At 35.0% G+C, this 22,543-nt stretch overlaps 1 protein-coding gene across 1 annotated transcript in view; it reads left to right on the top strand.

Moving 5' to 3' along the window:
• Positions 1 to 577: 577 nt before the first annotated feature.
• Positions 578 to 22,543, top strand: part of LOC138699422 (uncharacterized) — a 100,954-nt gene continuing 78,988 nt past the window's right edge. Inside the window, exon 1 of the mRNA XM_069825324.1 lies at positions 578 to 660. The gene's annotated coding sequence lies outside the window, so the exon portion shown is untranslated. The remainder of the gene's footprint in view (positions 661 to 22,543) is intronic.

Genomic DNA, 22,543 nt, shown 5'->3' with positions numbered 1-22,543 from the left:
AGCGCAGCTACAGATCCTCTAACTATAGTTTGAGTTACACTGGTGGTAAATCAACATTATTTTGGACATAATAGGTCTACATAAAATGCCAACAAAGTTAGTGCAAAGGCAACGAGTATTTTGTATTATTTTTTTTAGTCAAGTGTTAGATAAAAATACAATTAACCTTATAGTTAAGAAAATGATTATACACTGATTGACTATGACACGGAAAGCCACAAAAAAAAAAAATAATAATAATGATAATTAATTAAATCTCATTTTTCGGTACCCATATACCGGGAATAGAAACGTTTTTTTCTTTAAAATAGCGAAATAGTTTATTTTATTGAAATATACGGTAATGTCGGCTTCTTTTTTTTTAATCATAGGTTGAAATGCTAATTAATTGTTTCAGGAGACAATATGTTTAACGAATATTAATTTCTATAACCATTGCGATGGTACTGATTGCAATGAATGTTCGCTCCAGTTTCCTCTCCGTTCTTTTGTCCTCCCTGGCCTCACGCACATTGATCGGCAATTGTTATTTTAAGTACCATCTATCGGTAGTTTTCCAAACTACAGCAGAAACTGGAAAGATTCGAAGACTTGGGAGTGTGCATGAAGTGTCCATGTTCAACCGCTTATTTCAATTAAATGGGATATATGGTGTTTAAGGTAGGATAAATTGAACTGCTGTTCATTATAATTGACTAAGATATTTATAATTTTGCGTAACACATTATGATTGCAGTAGATTCATAACTGGTTGCTAGTCTAATTGTTATATGCGTGAAAATGACAATTTTGACAGCCGACAATTTGTGTTTTAATAATGAAACGTTTTATATTATATGCAAATTTTATTGTGGTGAAAGACGGAATCATTTAATTCAATGTATGTGATGTGTGAATCATTTATTCTTCAGACTGAGTTCTCGTGTAAATTTTTGTATATGATTTTTTTTTTAAACTTATCTGACGTTTTAATTGTTACGATATCTTGGGTTATTTTATTGTAAATATACATAATATGTGAATAACATAGTGAAATTAAGTGCTGGCCGTACTTGGAAGATGCAATAATATTGTCTTGTAGATTGTCATTAACAACATGACGCTATCGGGATTACTTCTTTTAACATTGTCCTGTGCGTAGTGGTAACGATTTCTTACGCTAATTGCCAGATTTACCCTTCTGAAGTGTAACGAGGTTAATCTCCGCCAGCGCTCCCGGTGGAACGGGGACATTGTTGACAATCGATGCTCAGCTGCTCTGGCTGCAATGTCTACACCTGTTATTGGGGTCTAGGATCTGTAATACGAGCTTCGTTATTATGCCGGGAATTGTATTTTTTTTTCATGCGCTTATTGTTAGTTGTAAAATACTCTCGTTGCCTTGGATTTTTAAGAAATCCATGTTGAGTATTATAATATGCCGGCTATAGAGAATATTAGTATATTGCTATTTTAAATTCATAGGCCCCGACATAGATCGCTAATGAGTTTTAAACGGTTTTTAGCCTATTGACATTGAAGGTTAAATCCACTTCTTACGTTTGCTCTCTATCCAAAAGTCTTAAATAAATATACCTGTCGATATATTTATTTACATTCTATATTTTGAGATAAAATTACAATTCGTACTTGGTGCGATTTTGAAGATCTGTGAAGTTATGTTTTAAATCTTAATTCTATTTTGTTTGGCAATAGTGCTGTATTTAAATGCATGGCCTGCATGCTTTAGAACACATAGGACCCATTAGAATGCAATCATAATTCTATTTTTGTGCATGTTTTTGAAAGCTCGAGACAGGGATATTCAAAGATTATACCTGTTTCTTCCGCTCTTCTTGTGAAGAGACATAACCTACATTAGTAGCATATAGACTAATAAATCAGATAAAGTGGTCAACATGACACGTGGAAATACCTAACTCTGCACACCTTTGTCGAGAATGCTCATTCGCCAGATACGATAGAACTTGATCTACAGCGGGAGAGGATAGGAATTTTGTACGATACAAAATGAAATAGGCTATCCAAGAACCACGGGTTTGCTCAAAGAAAATAAACTGAAGAAGGTCAAATGACACATCTTTAGTAGAACATGTGACTATTGAGATATTGAAGAGACAGCCTACTTCTAAGATTTTCTGAATAAACTGCTATTAGTTGGCAACGAGTTTCTTCTCGAAAGTCTTGGAAGTTTGTTTAGCGTATCACAACCTTTCGCTTGCTGAGTACCATTTTCTTGTTTTGCGAAGATTGAACCGTGTCTGTAACACGTAATTTCATTGAGAGATAAATACGGAGAGTCCTAGCGAACGTTTCCGGTGTTTCTGTCGGCCGTCCAGGGACAGGTTCCTCCCACTTCCGCCGCTCCTTGCATCCGCGAACTCACGGCCCTTAGCCAGATTAAAACTTACTACTCACCCTCCACACAGTAGCTGCTGGAGTGTTCCCCATATTGTGTGATACATAACTCATCTTACATTATTCACAGAACCTGTTTCATTAAACCTATTCACTAAATTTAATGTATTATTTTTCTACATGGAACTGGGCAGCCAGGGACTTTTCCCTTGTTCTGCCACACGATTTATTTTCCCCTACATACGTTTTCAAAATGTGTACATGTTCACACACTGGATATGCAACCATTGCATGACACAACAAAACGTAATACACTGCACTTATTCTTAGCCGAGTCACTGCGTGCGTTTATTGTCGTTTGTCAACGACAGACTACAGAACAGCGAATTTCGGAGGACGGCGATCCACCAACCTTGCAGCTTTCACGTGATGTTCTTACTCTCTTTCCCTCATCGCCCTTTCTCTTGACATGTACACAAAAAAAAGATGGCACTTGAAGGAATGATAAAAAATAAACTAAGCGTTAGGACATCCAACAGACGTGAAGGGTTGGGTTATTATTTTTTTACGACGCTGTATCAACATCTAGGTTATTTAGCGTCTGAATGATATGAAATTGACAATGCCGGTGAAATGAATCTGGGGTCCAGCACCGAAAGTTACCCAGCATTTGCTTGTGTTGGGTTGAGAGAAAACCCCGGAAAAAAATCTTAACCAGGTAACTTGACCCGACCGGGATTCGAACCCGGGACACCTGGTTTCGCGGCCAGACGCGCTGACCGTAACTCCACAGGTGTGGACGCCGTGAAGGTGAGGGGAGACGAACTCATGAGAATATTGGAATCGACATCGTTAGTGGTTAGTTATCAAACAGGAATGTTCAGTTAGAAAACTTAATAAATTATTAATATAACATAGTACGTAGCCTGCCGTAATGCACTGCGCCATAGATGTATGACAGTGGCACAATGTCCACACACATGTGCAGAGGTGCACTCGTTATGAGTGACTAAGTGGCCGGGATCCGACGGAATAAGCGCCGTCTTAAATCACGAATTGATTATTTTTCGCATATCGTATATTATTATGATGTACCGAAGTACATATGATATTTTCGTGCAGAAATTCTGCATCATCTTATGGCGAAAGATGAGTGGAACGGAGAAAAATTCTCTCCGTCACCGGGATTTGAACCCGGGTTTTCAGCTCTACATGCTGACGCTCTATCCACTAAACCACACCGGATTCCCATGCATGAGGGTAGGCCACTAGAGGGAACCCAAGAGGTGGAACTTAAACTGAGAGGATTCAATCCGACATCGGGGTAGGAATCCGGTGTGGCTTAGTGGATAGAGCGTCGGCACGTAGAGCTGAAAACCCGGGTTCAAATCCCGGTGCCGGAGCGAATTTTTGTCCGTTTCACTCCATCTTTCATCATATTATGATGACGCAGAATTTCTGCACAGAAATATCATAGGCCCTATGTACTTCGGTATACTTCGTAATCTATGTACCATTTTCTAGTAAGCATAGGTCATAGTAACTAAAAGCACAGTTTAGTATATACAGTTGCGAAGCTTGGGATGATTTTTTGCAGTTCTCGCGATAGTTGCTAGCCGCATGGAGCGCTGTGAGTACTAGGAATAATAGACTGTGTCACTGCCATCGTGATCTAATACAGGCCGTAAGGCAGACCATGTGACTCGCTTAACCTGATCACGAAATATTATTTTTGGTGTGAAAATTACGTTGTTCGTATGTGTAATACCTGCCTTTATTTCAATTAAATATTGCGAAATTCTTGTACATTCATTTATGAACGATTCAATAATTTTCAGTTGCACCGCACGGATATTTAGATATGTTGAAATTACAGGTTATGTTTACTGTACCAGTTGCCCTTTCTGTCTAATTTTAGTGGTCTCCAATGCCCTGCCATTCATATGCAAATATTATAGGTTATGTTTACTATATCTTATATTCCTAAATTCGCAATTATACATTATAATTAAGCATAATGTCATGTATGACACCCGTCACATTCAATTTGTCTGTATTTTAATACTACAATTGAGTACTGAATTATTGTATTTATCTACTACCTAAGAGACGAAGTAACAATCGTATGTACACTAATTTCATAGGAGTGGTATGGTAAATTTTCTGTCTTTATTAAGGGAGGTAGATGTGCTATATTAAATCACAATATAAATTCTTTTTTATTAAACCTCAAAATAGCTTCCATTCTAAACTTAAAATGTTGATGCGAAAAGATTATGTTAACATGTAAAATTCTCTTCACATTAAAATAACACAGTTTTGTAATTATTTCTGCAACATATTATGCAACAAGAAGTAAAGGGAACTTATGGACACATTACACTAAATAAAGCTTAGCAATGATAAGCAATAAAGTTATAATATAATATTTCACTGAGCTCCATACACTGAAATAGAAAACCCGAACATACATTACGGCCTGGTCTAGATCGAAAAGGCATTGACTGTGCCGTATTTCGCATTGTTGTGAAAAGTTGTGTAAACTGTGAAATGTTCATTATCGGTTGTAATAACTGTAAATGGCTAAAATACAATAATTTGAGTAATAATATGGGACAAGGTTTCGTTTGTAGCACTATAAATTGTAAGAAAAAGAGGTCAGAGTTATCCTTCTTCCGAAAGATCCAGGAAGGTGAGTTTATAAAATATGATATATACTTTATTAAAGTAATATATAAACCTTATGTATTTCGTATTTTAATAGTGGAAGGAAGGTGTTAATTTTTCAAAAGAACACGATATGGAAAGTACAATACATTTTATCGTCTGCTAAGGAAAGAGTCTGTGATGAGGCGATAGTAGCGATCCTGGTGGCTAGCAACTATCTATGGATGCATATTTCAACTGTCTATGTTTGCATATTTAGTAAGTATTGAGCTTCGCAATTGTATATATTAAACTGTGCTAAAAGTTAAAGTCCCCAGCGTAGCTCGGAGCGAATTCTTCAATTCAACCCGACAGATTTCTTTTTGATATCACCAGTCCGACGTTAGATTAGCGCGTAGTTAGTTGATACAGCGTCGTTAAATAACTGATTAAAAGAGCATGATTTGTTAAAAAATGAGCGTTTTTATATAATAATTCTTGCTAGCCACGAGTGAGTGGAGTGTGCTACCTTCCCGAATGAGTGTTTGTATTGGACACGTGTTAAGGATTCAGTTCAAAGACCGGCGATGAAACAAACAAGTTGTGTTTGATGAAGATAGTATTGTGTACAGCGGAGTGAGGTGGAATTTATCACAGACCAGATTCATTTAATGTTAATTAACAGTTAAAAATACTTGTTGGTTGATGAAGGAGAAGAGAAGATACAAGAAAGTAGAAAGAAAGAGAAGATAGAAGCGAAGAGAAAATAAGATACAAGGGAGGAGAAGAGAAGATACAAAGAAAAAGAAGGGAAGAGAGAATACAAGAAAAGCGAAGTGGAGATACAAGAAAAGAGGGTAGAAGAGAGAATACAAGAAAAGCGAAGTGGAGATACAAGAAAAGAGGGTAGAAGAGAGAATACAAGAAAAGCGAAGTGGAGATACGAGAAAAGAGGGTAGAAGAGAGAATACAAGAAAAGCGAAGTGGAGATACAAGAAAAGAGGGTAGAAGAGAGAATACAAGAAAAGCGAAGTGGAGATACGAGAAAAGAGGGTAGAAGAGAGAATACAAGAAAAGCGAAGTGGAGATACGAGAAAAGAGGGTAGAAGAGAGAATACAAGAAAAGCGAAGTGGAGATACAAGAAAAGAGGGTAGAAGAGAGAATACAAGAAAAGCGAAGTGGAGATACAAGAAAAGAGGGTAGAAGAGAGAATACAAGAAAAGAGAAGTGGAGATACAAGAAAAGAGGGTAGAAGAGAGAATACAAATAAGAGAAAGGAAACAAGGTAGGGAAAAGGTAGCTTATATAAAACAGAGGATGAGAAAGAAAACGAAGAAAGGGCTCAAGAGAAGAAGATGAAAATGAAAAGAATAAGGAGAAATAGCAACAAAACTAGAGACAAGAGAATGAAAGAAAAAGAGACAGTGATGAAAAAAAGGGAACTAGACAAGAAAGGACAGGACAAGAGCGAGGAGAAAGAAGGAAAGAAAAGGGGTTGAAAGGGAAATTATAGGAACGGAAGGGGAAGTAAGGGGTGTAGGCCGCACATGGTAGAGTTATTGCAGTAGCGGTGATGTTGCCAAATGCTTTATAGAAACATAACGATTTTCTCTAAAACAGTGAATATTAGAGAAAAACCTATTTCGATTTTAGAATCTCTTCTCATGATCTATTACCGGTTTCAATAGTCCGTAATATCACCCACTAAAATATTTACTATTCGTCATGAATCACCCTGTATAAAGAATGTGGTGACTGAGACAGTAAATCTGAGAACCGTGGAGCATATTTGGTTGAATTTATATAGCTATTTGACACCTTTAAACGCTGACGAATACTTAGTGGGTAGACCTTCGGAATGTTATGCATACCAGCGATCCGAAACAGTGTGTTTCCATGAGAACCTCCTGAATTTTTGTAGCGTTACTGTATGTTCTCTTTGTACTTTGTAAATGAATAAGTAATAGTGTGAGAACGATTGCAATACAGTGCGGCGAGTAAAGAAAAAATAATAACAGCTTCCTGTACTGTACATTGCATATCTTCTTTGACTTCTGAGAGAATGTATCAATTTTGTTTAGAGTGATGTTATTTCTGTCACACAGTGATATGTTCCAAATGGTCAGACACGTTCTGTGGAGAGAATACATGCTCTCTTAGAAACTGCAAAGAAACTGACACTGTAATTGACTGTCGGAAGAACTAACACAATATTTCGTGCCATCTTGAAGTTTCAAGCGATGGTAATTGAACCCATTAATTGGAGCCTTGAGTTGTCCAGCCTCATTTGTCTCTTCCGCTACTGCTTCGCCCACGAGACAGCAGCTGTCACACATCCAGATTTCCTTTACTTGGTCTGCGCTTTCAGTTTTATACAGGGTGGTCCAGTGAAGATCTTTCAGCTCATGTCAGTTTAATTATTTATTACGCTCGTTTTGATGGACATTGGAGCCCTTGAAGTAGCACATAAAATAATGGCGAGTTAAATATTATTTAAAACACGAAGATAGCCTACAACTTTTTTTCCCCCCATTATTACAATTTTTTTTATAGACATTGCAGAACATAGATTTCTGGCTTCACTTAGAAGTGGTTTTTAGCATGCAGTCTATCCGATTTCTTCTGTTTGGCAGGTCTTGTTCATATTTAGTACCTGTATCTAAAAGTCGGTTTATCCAGGATTGATGCACTTGAAATTTAGGGGCCGAATTCATAATCAACACTCATCGTAAGGAAACACTTAAGCAGTTGCTTATAATAATTTCCAATTCATAAATCCCACTGAAGTGAACCTTGTCAGCTTACTCAAGTGTTTCCTCAGATGCATTGTAATCAGCTGATTCGGTATACAATAGATTATGATTTAATTTAATTTATCGAGTTCTGTAATTAAAATGAAAATGAGTTTCGGCAAGCAAAAGATATATCAGAGATATGGAAAACCCTTTAGAGATGTATAATGATCAACAATTTAAGAGGAGATAGCGTTTCGACAAGAACATTCTGGTGTCTCTCATTTCAATTCACAATACAACCATCAGGCTTACCGATTTCGCCACTGCTGAAAGTACGGGTTGCTTTGAGATTTTATGATGCAGCAGCATTTCAGGTAAATTTAAGTGACATTTTTTTTTCGAAAAGTATTCACGTCCCAACAAAGCGTTACTTGTATTTTTGTTTGTATTCTACCCAAGGAATAAGCTGTTAAAATTTGCGTAATTATATCATTTTCACTTTTTTTAGCATAAAAATAACTGAAAAATAAATTAAAATGATTTACTTACAGGAATATTTCCGGAGTTTGCATTAAACTCAACTGCAGTTTTATGCCATGTCAATTTCTTCTTTTGGAGAGAACAATTATTATAATTTTTTTTTTACTTTCCACGATATCTCCATATTTCATAACTAGTTATCTTAGCTCACTTCTTTCTTTTCTGTAAAATGCTTTCTTGTATAATTTTTAGCTCTATAATATTTACTTCTGTATTCGTGTATGACAATAATGCCGATTTAACCATTTGAAGGCGCTGGAAAACAATTGAATGTAGGAAAGCGCTCACGTCTAGCCATGTTGCCATATTTCTTTCGATGTCAAGGGAATGCTCAGGGCATATGAATGAGTAGCGTCTCTGCAATACAATCTGAAATAAGTGCTAAGGAAATGCTCATTACTTAAAGTGTTTCCTCATTTTATAAGTGGCGACTATGAATTCGACCCTTAATCATTTTTAGTAAAAATTAAGGGGATTTTATTTCGAAATAAAATAACAAGAAAGTGACACCGGATTTTTGAAAATCCCTATAATTGTGTGAAACATCTATACAGGAATTAGGCTAATGGAATTAGAATAAATAAGTCTAATGAACAAAGTGAAATCTATGAATAACAGACAATCCTTCAATAATAATAATAATAATAATAATAATAATAATAATAATAGTAATTTTCAGTACATACGAGGGATGATAGTAGGACGACGAAGAATAAAATGCATGAGATTTGTTGACGATATGGCGTTGTTAGCAGAAGAGGAGGCGATATTAAGGGATATGTTACTGGAGCAGCATGACAGCTGTGAGCAGTATGGGGTGAAGATAAATTAATACAAACAAGACGAAGACCATGGTTATCGGAAGAAAAATAAAGAAGGTAAACGTGCGAATTCTAAATGAGGCAGTAGAGCAAGTGGACAGCTTCAAATACTTGGGGTGTACTATAAGCAGTAACATGAGCTGCTGCCAGGAAGTCAAAAGGAGGATAGCAATGGCAAAGGAAGCTTTTAATAGAAAAAGGAGCATCTTCTCGGACGTGCGGAAAAAGAACTAATGAAGACACTAGTGAAGTACTTTGTGTGGAGTGTGGCATTGTACTGATTAGAAACATGGACATTGCGACGAAGTGAATAGAAGCGAATAGAAGCATTTGAAATGTGGATATGGAGAAGAATGGAGCGTATGAAATGGACAGGTAGAATAAGAAACGAAACTGTGTTGGAAGGAATAGGTGAAGAAAGAATAATGCTGAAACTGATCAGGAAGAGGAAAAGGAATTGTCTGTTAACTGGCTGAGAAGAAACTGGTTATGAAGGATGCACTGGAAGGAATGGTGGACGGGAGAAGAGTTCGGGGGAGAAGAAGATATCAAATAATAGACGACATTAAGATATAAGAGGAAGGCAGAAAATAGAAAAGACTGGAGAATGCTGGGTTTGCAGTGAAATATCTGTCCTTTTCGCAGAACATTATGATTGAATGCTTTATATTTTCTCTTCATATGAAGCAAACATTCCGAAATTAGTCCCGGCTCACAAGAATTTTTCTCTATGGCTCACTCACGGTCAGCGCGTCTGGCAGCGAAACCAGGTGGCCCGGGTTCGAATCCCGGTCGGGGCAGGTTACCTGGTTGAGGTTTTTTCCAGGGTTTTCCCTCAACCCAATATGAGCAAAATGCTGGGTAACTTTCGGTGCTGGACTCCGGACTCATTTCACCGGCATTATCACCTTCATTTCATTCAGACGCTAAATAACCTAGATGTTGATACAGCGTCGTAAAATAACCCAATAAAAAAAATCTTGGGTTCACTCAAAGTGTATCGCACGTGACTATTATCGCTTTAATATTGCAGAACTTGCGTTTATAGTGGTAACACAGATCTGTTGCTGGTCTCTATGCCGAGATAGGTATTACTGAGAGAGGCCGTGTGGTACGGCTAACTTTATACGCAACTTCGTCGTCCTCATACCTGGAGAGATGGCGTCATTGGGCGTGGTCACGCAAGTTAAATTGGTTCATGGCCTGACTATTAATAACAGTAGTATTGTATTTATTAACATTCCATGGTATTCATACATTGCTTCACAGCTAGAATATGGAACAAGTCAAAAAACTTAATAGTACTATAAAGTCTTAATTTATAGTCACAGTCTAGATGAAATATATACAGACGAGATTTACAATATAGTCTACTAGTACAACACAAAGTTTTAGTATCAATTTCATGAAGCGTTATTGAATGTCATGAATTCACCTACAGAATAGAAGGCGTGAGAAATTAGGTACTTCTTTAATTTGGCCCTAAATAATTTTATGTTTTGAGTTTGATTTTTTATATCGATAGGGAGGCTATTAAAAATTTTTCCTGCCATATACCGCACTCCTTTTTGATAGCACGATAGACTTGCCGATGGAGTATGAAAGTCATTTTTTTGACGTGTATTTATTCTATGAACTGTTGAATTAGTTACAAAGTTTTCACGATTACATACGAGGAAGATTATTAATGAAAACATATACTGACAAGCCATGGGCATTATTTGTAGTTTTTTGAAAATAGTCCTACACGATTCCCTAGATTTGGCACCTACTATTATTCTAATTACTCTTTTTTGTAATAGAAATATATTGTTACTATCTGTGGAATTTCCCCAGAATATTATTCCAAAACTCATTACCGAGTGGAAGTATGCAAAGTATATTGTTTTTAAGGTATTGATATTTACTATCTTTTGCATAGACCTAATAGCAAAACAAGCTGAATTTAGTTTGGGGGTAATTTCTTTAATATGATTTTTCCACATTATCGATTTTTAAGCCAAGAAATTTGGCTGTCGTTGTTTCTAATAGGGATCTATTCTTAATTATTGCGCTAGAAATTTGCGAGGTTGAATTTGGACAGGATTTAAATTGAATTATATTAGTTTTGTTACAATTTAATACTAATTTATTGACTCAGAACCAGTCACATATTTTGAAGGGAATTTCCTCTGTTGAAGATTGGAAGTGTTGGTGTTATTGGCTGTAATTACTATACTTGTGTCATCTGCAAATAATATGGCATGACCTACATCGGCTGTGCCTAATATTGCTTAACAGTAAGCATTTTAAATTCTACCATTTTTGTTTCACCGAGGTTCCGTGCTTGGTGAAGGGAAAGAGCTAGGCATATTCCAGTCTGTTTTCTGAAGTCAACGATATTGGATTTAGTTTCTGGACGGTGAACGGTTTGGCTACAGGGTCGACAATCATAGAGTGTAGAGATGAATTACACAACTTACCTGATCGTCACTTTAAATTGAGGCTCGGTGTGTGATGCCGTATCTTAGCAGCAGAGATGTGACTTGTTTTGCACGTCGCACCCTTTGTCCTGGTGGAACAATGCATTTCCCCCGTGTCACACCACATTTAACTTACTGTTCGTAAAAACAAACAGTCTATCTCTAGTATTCATAGCTGAGATTTCTGATGGTCCTTCGCGTACAAGTTACGGTGCAGAAGCTTCGCTTTGTTAATGTGTCTGAGTTTTGGATTAAATTTAATAATGAAAAACGGCGAAATCGTTGTAGGAAAACAGGGATAACTGGCGACAATCTTCAACGCAAAACACATGCTTTTGGAAGTATCCCTTTCGATTATTCTGTTACAGACGAAACTTTATGATTATGATCAACATGAAAGTGTAGCAAAGCCACATTTCTTAGAGACTACGTTGTCATATCGCTCAAAATTATACTCCCCTCCCCGGGAAATGTAAACTTCGACACAAATCTTGACGAGAGTTTTTCAACTCAATTTTGAACAAAAAACAATGTTGTGTTGTTCTCCTGCGCGAATTGTAGATCATTTTGTACGCATTTAGGTATACATTCTATTATATTACTAGCCGTAGCCGTGCGCTCCGCTGCACCCGTTAGAAATAAATATAAAATAATTACATAATTAATATAGGACATTTGATCCAGGGAACATTCGTGTTTGATAGAAGGATAAATCTTTTATTATGTTACTTAATTTAAATTGAATTAAAAAATTAAAATGCGATCATTTTGATCCAGAGAAACTCATTTGGTCATAAAAATTAGTTTAGGAAATACAGGAAACGAATGTACAGAATAGCCTATCAAGTTTTCTGTGCATAAGAAGCTATTTTAATCTTACCTGTCCTCAATTCACTCAGAAGTTACTGTAATAACATTATAGCATTATGTCCATCTAGAGAAACTACACTTTCCAATGGTGAAATAATAATTAATTATACAAATCGGTTAATTTAGCTTCCGATATTACTTCATACAAACACAGAAACATTCTCTGTAGGTTATATCTAATAGCTTTCGATTGTTGCTGTCCAAGGCCCCTTATAGACGAAGTCATTTGTTTTTTAATTCATTACACGTCCTTAGATGGCAGTTATTTTAATTTTAAAACTCATTTATCTCATTAAATATCAGTCCTATCAAAATTTTTCAGGGAATAAAACTTATCGGAAATTATTTTTAAAGAAACTTTTGTTATGTAACATTTTTCACAAAAATCAATAATAAGCGAGATATTTCGATTTATTTAATTCAGGCCCCCTTATAACCCCCTTTGAAATAATGTGTTTTGAATGCCATATAGCCTAAAATCTAAGTTACAACGAACTTAATTTATATTCCAATTTTTATCGAAATCCGTTCAGCCATTATCGCGTGAAAAGGTAACAAACATACAGACAGACATACAAACAAAAATTTCAAAAAAGCGATTTTCGGTTTCAGGGTGGTTAATTACATATGGTAGGACCAATTATTTTTGGAAAATCGAAAATTACCAGAAAAATTTCGGCTACAGATTTATTATTAGTATAGATATAGGAAACCGTAACTAATGCCATTGATTTGAGGGGTTATTTATTGAGATATTTCAAACAAAAAGTTTAATACAATTGTACTCGTTTTTGCTTCCTTTCCGAGATAAAATTGTTTTATATGAAACATTTCATAGAATGTTTTGGGAAAACCATTGGTTTAATTTCTAATATGCTCAGTTAGTTTAAGAAAGCAGTGTGTTATGATAATTGAACGAATTTTAATTTTGTTCTTTAAATGTGCAGAAATTTTATCCGAAGAGATGTAAGATTGTAAAATTCTTTTGCAAACGAAAAGTTAATAATAATAATAATAATAATAATAATAATAATAATAATAATAATAATAATAATAATAATGATAAAATGAGAACATTAAATCCAGTATTTTGAGATGGTCAGGGCATGCAGCACGTATGAGTGAATCCAGAAATGCATATTTATTTATTTATTTATTTATTTATTTATTTATTTAATACTTTGCTAATAATTGTAACATAAAATATAATATATACAGAAAAACTTTAGCTCGCCCCTGAAAGGGTAAAACTCGTGCTCAGGGGCGGATTCCTGAATTGAAATTAATAATTATACAATACAATTTGTCATATGTCTACTATGCAATTATAGTATATAAATTAAAATTTACAATTTTTCAATTTTTATAAAATCCATACATAACTTTTTAAATTTAATACTAGAACTATTCGAATTGACAAGATTAGGATATTTAAATATACATTTGTTATATATTCTTGGGCCTAAATTACTACTATGATTAAATATTGTAACAGTGTTGCATTTTGGTTCAAACAATCTTAAAGAATTCATACCTTTTGTTTCATAACTATGATAATACAATTCAAAATTATTTCGATTTTTATGTATGAATTTTATTAATACAATATAATAAATTTGTCTTACGTTAAGTATATTAAAGTCTAGAAACAAATTTAGAGATGGAAAATCAATAGGTTTATGAAGACATATTTTAATTATTTTCTTCTGTAATAAATAAAGTGGATTAAAATTGGATTTAAATGAGCTACCCCAGCCTATAATTCCATGCATAATTACCGATTGAAATAAAGTTAAATATATTGTGCGTAATAAACTTATTGACAAGTAACTCCTCACTAAAACAAAATAATATACCATTTTACGTAATTTATTACAAAGGTAATTAATAGACTTCGTTGAATTACCACACGCAGCATGCAATCAGGTTGCCGATGTACGGTAGTATAGATGAGGTGAGCGACCGCCCGGTCTCGTAGTATAAGCAGTTCATGTTAAGAGTTGTGACCGGTCCAAATAGATAGAGCAGCTACAGATAATGTATACCTATGTAAGCATTTGTTTTTGCATTACTGTGGTTGGAATAGTCAAAGCTTAACATGTGTTCAGTGTAGACAAGAATTCAATCAGACATGCTACAATGAGTGTGTTGCTGTTCCTGGAATATCCCCGCAACCAGTCTTGACCACGTTGAGAAACGTGGTTGGATGCTGTTAATTATTATGCAGAATATTACGGAAAAATAATGGAGGTAATTGATGAATTGGATAGCACAGACAGTTCCGCTGTTGCAGCTGTAAAATCATTTCCTTCTGAACAGCTATTGGAAGATATTCTGTTCATTGATTCTAATTTTAAAATCGTGTCCGAAAGCATCACCCTGTTAGAATCGTCTAAACTACAACTCTCAGAAGCCTTTAATATAGTGGATAAATTATCACAAACCGTTATCCAAAATAACAATTAATTAATTTCAGGAAAAGTGAAATGTAAGTTGAGAAATATTATTGCTAAAAATTCTGCCTATTCACAATTTGGTATTATAAATTATGTACTATCAGATCACGATAATACGTCTGAAGTTGATGTACCAAAAGTAGTGACTTTCCGTTCTTCAAATATGCACCTACTACATTGTGTGATGTCGAATGTACATTTTCCCAATATAAAAACTGTTTAAGTGACCATCGTAGGAGGTTCGCTTTGCAATCGCTCAAAATGTACGTAACTCTTCACTGCAATGCGCATATTCAAGAATGATGTGAGTATCTTACATTAAATTTTAAGAGTTAATATATCTCACTACACAATAATTGTGTATTTACATGTTTAGACATTTCCTACTTCAATGATCAGTCATTATATTTCTTGAATGCAGGATACAGGTTTTATTGTAACTGTAGTATACTGCTCAGTGTTTACATCAGAGGCATACTCCATCCGTTGCACAACCCCTTCTCATACAGTCTATACCGCGTGCGTAGTAAACTTACGATTCTCGTGGCAATTCCACGAAGTCTAGTAATTAATGTGTTGGTTCCATTTTAAATGATTATCGAAAATTACGCCTAAATACTTAATGAAGTGTTAGTTGGGAGACCTGTCAGGGAAATATACCTTTGGGAAGGCCGAGACGTAGTTGGGAAGATAATATTAAAATGGATTTGAGGGAGGTGGGATATGGTAGGGACTGGATTAATCTTGCTTAGAATAGGGACCGATGGCAGGCTTATGTGAGGGCGGCATTGAACCTCCGGGTTCTTTAAAAGCCATTTGTAAGTAAGTACGAGTAAGTATGCTTCGTCTTTAACGGCAGCTCGAATGTCAAAAGTTTAAAAAAGCAATAAGAGTACAATTCTCACATTTTTTTCTTTAGTGATTGTTGTTGTTATTATTATTATTATTATCATTATTATTATTATTATTATTATTATTATTATTATTATTATTATTATTATTATTATTACTAGTCGTACCCGTGCGCTCCGCTGCACCCGTTAGAAATAAATATAAAGTAATTATATAATTAAAATAGGACATTTGATCCAGGGAACATTCGTGTTTGATAGAAGAATAAATCGTTTATTATTTTACTTAATTTAAATTGAATTAAATAATTAAAATGCGATCATTTTGATCCAGAGACACTCATTTGGTTATAAAAATTAGTTTAGGAAATACAGGAAACGAATGTACAGAATAGCCTATCAAGTTTTCTGTGCATAAGAAGCTATTTTAATCTTACCTGTCCTCGATTCACTCAGAAGTTACTGTGATAATATTATAGCATTATGTCCATCTAGAGAAACTACACTTTCCAATGATGAAATAATAATTAATTATACAAATCGGTTAATTTAGCTTCCGATATTACTTCATAGAAACGCAGAAACATTATCTGTAGGCTATCTTTCATAGCTTTCGATTGTTGCTGTCCAAGGCCCCTTATAGACGAAGTCATTTGTTTTTTAATTCATTACACGGCCTTAGATGGCAGTTATTTTAATTTTAAAACTCATTTATCTCATTAAATATCAGTCCTATCAAAATTTTTCAAGGAATAAAACTTATCGCAAATTAATTTTAAAGAAATTTTTGTTATGTAATATTTGTCATAAAAATCAATAATAAGCGAGATATTTCGATTTATTTAATTCAGGCCCCCTTATAACCCCCCTTTTAAATAATGTATTTTGAATGCCATATAGCCTAAAATCTAAGTTACAACGAACTTAATTTATATTCCAATTTTCATCGAAATCCGTTCAGCCATTATCACGTGAAAAGGTAACAAACATACAGACAGACAGACACAAAAATTTCAAGAAAGCGATTTTCGGTTTCAGGGTGGTTAATTATATATGTTAGGACCAATTATTTTTGGAAAATCGAAAATTACCAGAAAAATTTCGGCTACAGATTTATTATTAGTATAGATTATTATTATTATTATTATTATTATTATTATTATTATTATATCTCAATCTCAGAGAGGGGTAATTGCCTCTTCTGCCCCCTCTGATAAAAATATATACATTCTTTTTCCACTTTGTGTAATTAAAAAGTATAATAAACTGGATGGCTTCATGAACTGGACCGTCGCGTCGCCGGCCTCTCAAGAACTGGGATGTTGTGTGCATGGTCAACAAGTCAGACTCTGGCTGTAATAGATTGCATGCTAGACTCATTTGGTCGGTGCGTCTAGCCGACGCATCGTATCGACCAGCTGGTCACTGCGGGGTTAAGAGCAACTCACCACTCTCCTTTCGTCGCAGACAGATCTATTCCAAAATTTGACAATTTAGTGCCCCTTTTTATTCTCACCACTGTACGAAATAGCAAAGTAATGTGATGTTCGGAGTAATCGGTTTTCCTGAAATTACGTGTTTGTCGCTTCTCTGATATGGAACAAGATGGTTTTGGTAAAAAATTAACATTTTCTTTAAATTATCCATTCCTATTTTATTTTCCCCTCCCATGTACCCTGTTGCTCACCCTCGACACAAAAGACCATTCTTCTTCATCGGAAGACAGGCGACAGTCTGTTCGCTGTGTGTTGCGGGTTTATTTTCGTAATTTTGGAACTGAATTTCGTTAGATTTCACTTCGAATTAATCGGATTACAGACGATTTTTTTAACATTGTGTTGTATCTTAAGGGACCGCGCGACAGGTTTGAATTATTCACGATTTTGAATTAAAAACTTTTTTAATTCGACTGTATCATGTCCAACGTGGTAAAGAATTGAGTTTTTAATAGGTTTCAACGACGCTGTGTCAAATACTGGATTATTTAGCCTCGATGGAATTGGTATTTGGTGAGAGACCGCGAATTCGCCATATATTACCTGACATTCGTCTTACAGTTGGGGAAAACTACTTCATTACACGGATTTTTATAATTACTACAATGTTTGACTGTTTATACCAGGGCTGGGCACATTACGTGATTCTGATAAATGAGCGCTGTGTGCTTTAAAGAGCGAGTCTTGCGAGCGCTGTGACGTATGCATACTGTACGTCATTCAGTGTCGGTGCAGTGGTGACTCTGCATTATGATGGCGAACTTTGAAGACGGAGCTTCCGCTCATACACTGAAGCGGCCCGCTACTCCCAATGCTTTTAATGTATCATTGGAGGAGGAGTTCTTTTTGGTAGAGAGCAGTGGTTTAAAAAAGTGTTTAATTTGTCGTAAAACACTCCCACTGATTAAGAAGTTCAATATCCAACGGCATTATTCTTTACAACATGCTACTGAATATGACAAATATGTTGGTAATGAACGCCATAAATTAATACAACTTAAAGAAAATGTTTCTCAGGTACATTATATTAGAGTATCTATTTGATATTTACATTGCATTATAGGTTACTATACATTTGGTAATATATAATTTTAAATTATACAAGTAGGCCTATTATGATATATCATAGTAAAGTATATTACAGTTCATGATATATCATATTATATATTATATTATATTACTAGCCGTACCCGTGCGCTCCGCTGCACCCGTTAGAAATGATTATAAAGTAATTACATAATTAAAATAGGACATTTGATCCAGGAAACATTCGTGTTTGATAGAAGGATAAATCGTTTATTATGTTACTTAATTTAAATTGTATTTAAAATATTAAAATGCGATCATTTTGATCCAGAGAGCACTCATTTGGTGCAATGACAATTCCTTTAACATGTTATTAATTGTTATTACCAATTATTTTTGGAAAAGCGAAAATTAACAGAAAAATTTTGGCTACAGATTTATTATTATGTTTATATTATATTATATTATATTATATTATATTATATTATATTATATTATATTATGTAAAAAGTGTGTTGATAACGGATGTACTCGAATTAGAAAGTTTTTAATTTGTTGTGGGAGCTCTTGAATCTCAGGAGGAACAGCTTTTACAACAGCGCCACATAATCTGCTTGGCTCATTACCCAATTTTTTTGCATTGCATTTATTGCATATGTATTTTATGTATTTTAACACGATTCAATTGAGCATAGATAAAAATCTGAATTATAAAATAATGGATTGCTAAGCTAACGTACTATTACGGCATACTAAATCAATACACTCTCGTTGTTCGTTAATTCTCTGAGATAAAAATGAATATGTTCATAAACATTATTTTAAGAGATACAGGAAATGAATATACAGAATAACCTATCAAGTTTTCTGTGCATAAGAAGCTATTTTAATCTTACCTGTCCTCAATTCACTCACAAGTTACTGTAATAACATTATAGCATTATGTCCATCTAGAGAAACTACACTTTCCAATGATGAAACAATAATTAATTATACAAATCGGTTAATTTAGCTTCCTATATTACTTCATAGAAACACAGAAACATTATCTCTAGGCTATGTTTCATAGCTTTTGATTGTTGTGTCCAAGGCCCCTTATAGACGAAGTCATTTGTTTTTTATTTCAATACACCGCCTTAGATGGCAGTTATTTTAATTTTAAAACTCATTTATCTCATTAAATATCAGTCCTATCAAAAGTTTTCAGAGAATAAAACTTATCGGAAATGATATTTAAAGAAATTTTTGTTATGTAATATTTGTCATAAAAATCAATAATAAGCGAGATATTTCGATTTATTTAATTCAGGCCCCCTTATAACACCCCTTTTAAATAATGTATTTTGAATGCCATATAGCCTAAAATCTAAGTTACAACGAACTTAATTTATATTCCAATTTTCATCGAAATCGGTTCAGCCATTATCGCGTGAAAAGGTAACAAACATCCAGACAGACAGACAGACAGACAGACAATCAGACAGATAGACAAACAGACATACAAACGAAAAAAAGCGATTTTCGGTTTCAGGATGGTTAATTATACATGTTAACACCAATTATTTTTAGAAAATCGAAAATTACCAGAAAAATTTTGGCTGCAGATTTATTAGTAGTAGGTATAGATATTATATTATATTATATTATATTATATTATATTATATTATATTATATTATATTATATTATATTATATTATATTAACAGGTTGACAAAATGCACTTACTGAATCGGCTATGAGAATTAGCTACAAAATTTGCCACGAAATTGCAAAGGAATTGAAAACATTCAACGAAGGTGAATTCATCAAGCGATGTTTAATTATATTGGCAGATGAACTCTGTCCACAGCAAGTAGGGGAAGTGGAAGCCATACGCCTGTCTCGTAGAACCGTGGTGAGGAGATTGCAGTATGTGCGTATGGGTTATGTAAATAAGCCTAATGATTTGTGTGTGTGCATAGAGCGAAGTTTATTCCATTAAATTAATAAGAGTGTTATAAATTCTGTACTGTACAATGGATTGATGTAATATCCTTATAAACTATTATGTACTGGCAGACTGAATGACTAGAACAACCGTGGCTCTTGTTACATTAATGCAGGGAAGGTAGCTGTAATGCGAGTCCGCCACTGCGTGAGCGTTCTGCTCCGGCTTGGAATTGAAGTGCCTTGCGGAGCGAGAGCAGCTCTGGCCGACTAAATGGAGCCGCTCTCATGTCCGGCCCTGGTTTATACAAAACTATAATTCCTTATTTACCGAGAATTACCACGTTTTGTGGACATTTTCTGACACCTGGCGTCACGAATATGAGCGACATGATCTTTTGCTTCGCACCAGACTGTTCCTTCACTTCTGAGTGCTGTGAGATGTAAGGGTCAGTTCCTGCACGCTATTTCTGCTGTTTAATGCACATCTCACGTGAGCACCACTAGCTGTCTGTGTAATGTAGGTCGAAAGAAAGCCACTGAATATTGGCCCAGGCTGTCCCGACAGGGGAAGAAAGCCTTCAACGGGGAGATAATATCGATAACTGTGCCCTAAGGGGTCATCACGTTACCTATAAAACCATTAGCGTTCTTGCTTTCCAGTATTTTCTGATGATGCTTCTTCTCGAGGGTGTTTCAGTGTTAAAATCTGTGTCCTCCAGTAAAACAGAATGGGTTGCTAACCCTAAAACTTATATTATGTCGAAAATAGATAATACAATTATTGTCGATACTGATGAAAAAGGTATATACGTGGGTCTTTTAGAAAATATGGGCCAGTAGACCATTAAACAGAATATGCGAGTAATATAATTTATTTCTATATGTAATTACTATGACTATTCAACTTATAAGATTAATTTGCGATATTGGCCTTAAAATCAACCAATCACAGTTGTGTTTCTTTGTGAAGCGCTTTATAAGGAAGCGTCATATGGCGTCTTATCTGATAAGACTTTAGTGTCAATCACAGAAAATCAAGAAATGCCAACAAAATTTAACTTTGAAAATGACGTTTTCAATAACTGTAACTTCAAGTAATAAATAAATGTCTGTAAAAACCTTTCATGTTTTTATTCTGATAATGTAACATTTCAGCTTATCTTATTGTTGTGTCTTATTTCCACTCTGAGTAGTTGGCAATAGTGTTTAGTATGCCGTGTTAGATAGTAATTTGTTTTTGAACTTCGTTACAAGGAAACATAATAATGTCTTATTGCTGTGTTTTACAATAATTATTATTATTTACGTAAGTAATATTGGTTTTGCAAGTTATTTAATTTTATTCGTTGAATAATCTTATTAAATGGCACTCGTGGTTTCATCTTCTTAGCATAATTTCCCTCGCTCTTTTCGTGCAATACTACAGGCTGTTTCGCTCATGTACCAACGCACCAATGGAATGTAAGAATCTATTGAGTTTTAACCAATCAAAGCCAAGTATCAACTGCAATCTTGTCGCATCTGATCCGCATTTGTTTAATATCTCGTCGCATATTTTCATTGTTATCATAGCAATGCAGTGAGCCGTGATGGTGTGTGTTGGTCGTGGTAGCAAATTTAATGTAAGTATTAAATGTCTTAATTTATAATATAATCTGTTTCTGGATATTATAAATTATTTATTAATATATTCGCGAAATAGTTTTATTCAGATATCATAAGAGTTCTCATCTTGTCGATAAATACTTCGCTATAACCTCAAATATTTGTTTAATTTTGCTCGTTCCACTAATTAATTATAATTTCTACGGCTATTGTCGAAAGTGTGTGTCTATCCACTTCACATTGCGTGATTCGGTTTCCGCATACAGCGGATAGATGGCAGGACTGTGACCCATTTTCAAATTGCACTCCGCTTGGGTGGGCCACGTTATGCATGATGTGTATCTGTGAAGAGTTACGTCGTGTATTAGGGTGAGTGTATGTTAAGTGTAGTGTAGGGAATGGGTGAGGATGATGATGATGAGGAAGAGAGAAGGGGAAACCCGGTGTCGGCACGCAACCTCCTATCGAATAGCACCAAGAGGGCCGCCAGGCTTGACGTCCCCATCTGACGGGCGAATCACTATCAACAGTGACATTTGCCTTCTCTTCATATGCACTGCGGAAAGATTTGGGATTTAACCCAGGCATATTGGTGCACAATTCAGTGATTAGAAGTTTACAAGAAAATTTCTGACCCCGCCGGGGATCGAACCCAGGCCGGCAGTCTTGAGGCAGACACGCTACCACAGAGCTAACTTGGCGGACCTATTATCAAATGTTTACCCATGAATTTCATACTGCAGGAAAT

This window comes from Periplaneta americana, chromosome 1 (genome assembly GCF_040183065.1).
Source record: "Periplaneta americana isolate PAMFEO1 chromosome 1, P.americana_PAMFEO1_priV1, whole genome shotgun sequence".
NCBI classification, from domain to species: domain Eukaryota; kingdom Metazoa; phylum Arthropoda; class Insecta; order Blattodea; family Blattidae; genus Periplaneta; species Periplaneta americana.
This window is presented reverse-complemented; position numbering and strand designations above follow the sequence as displayed.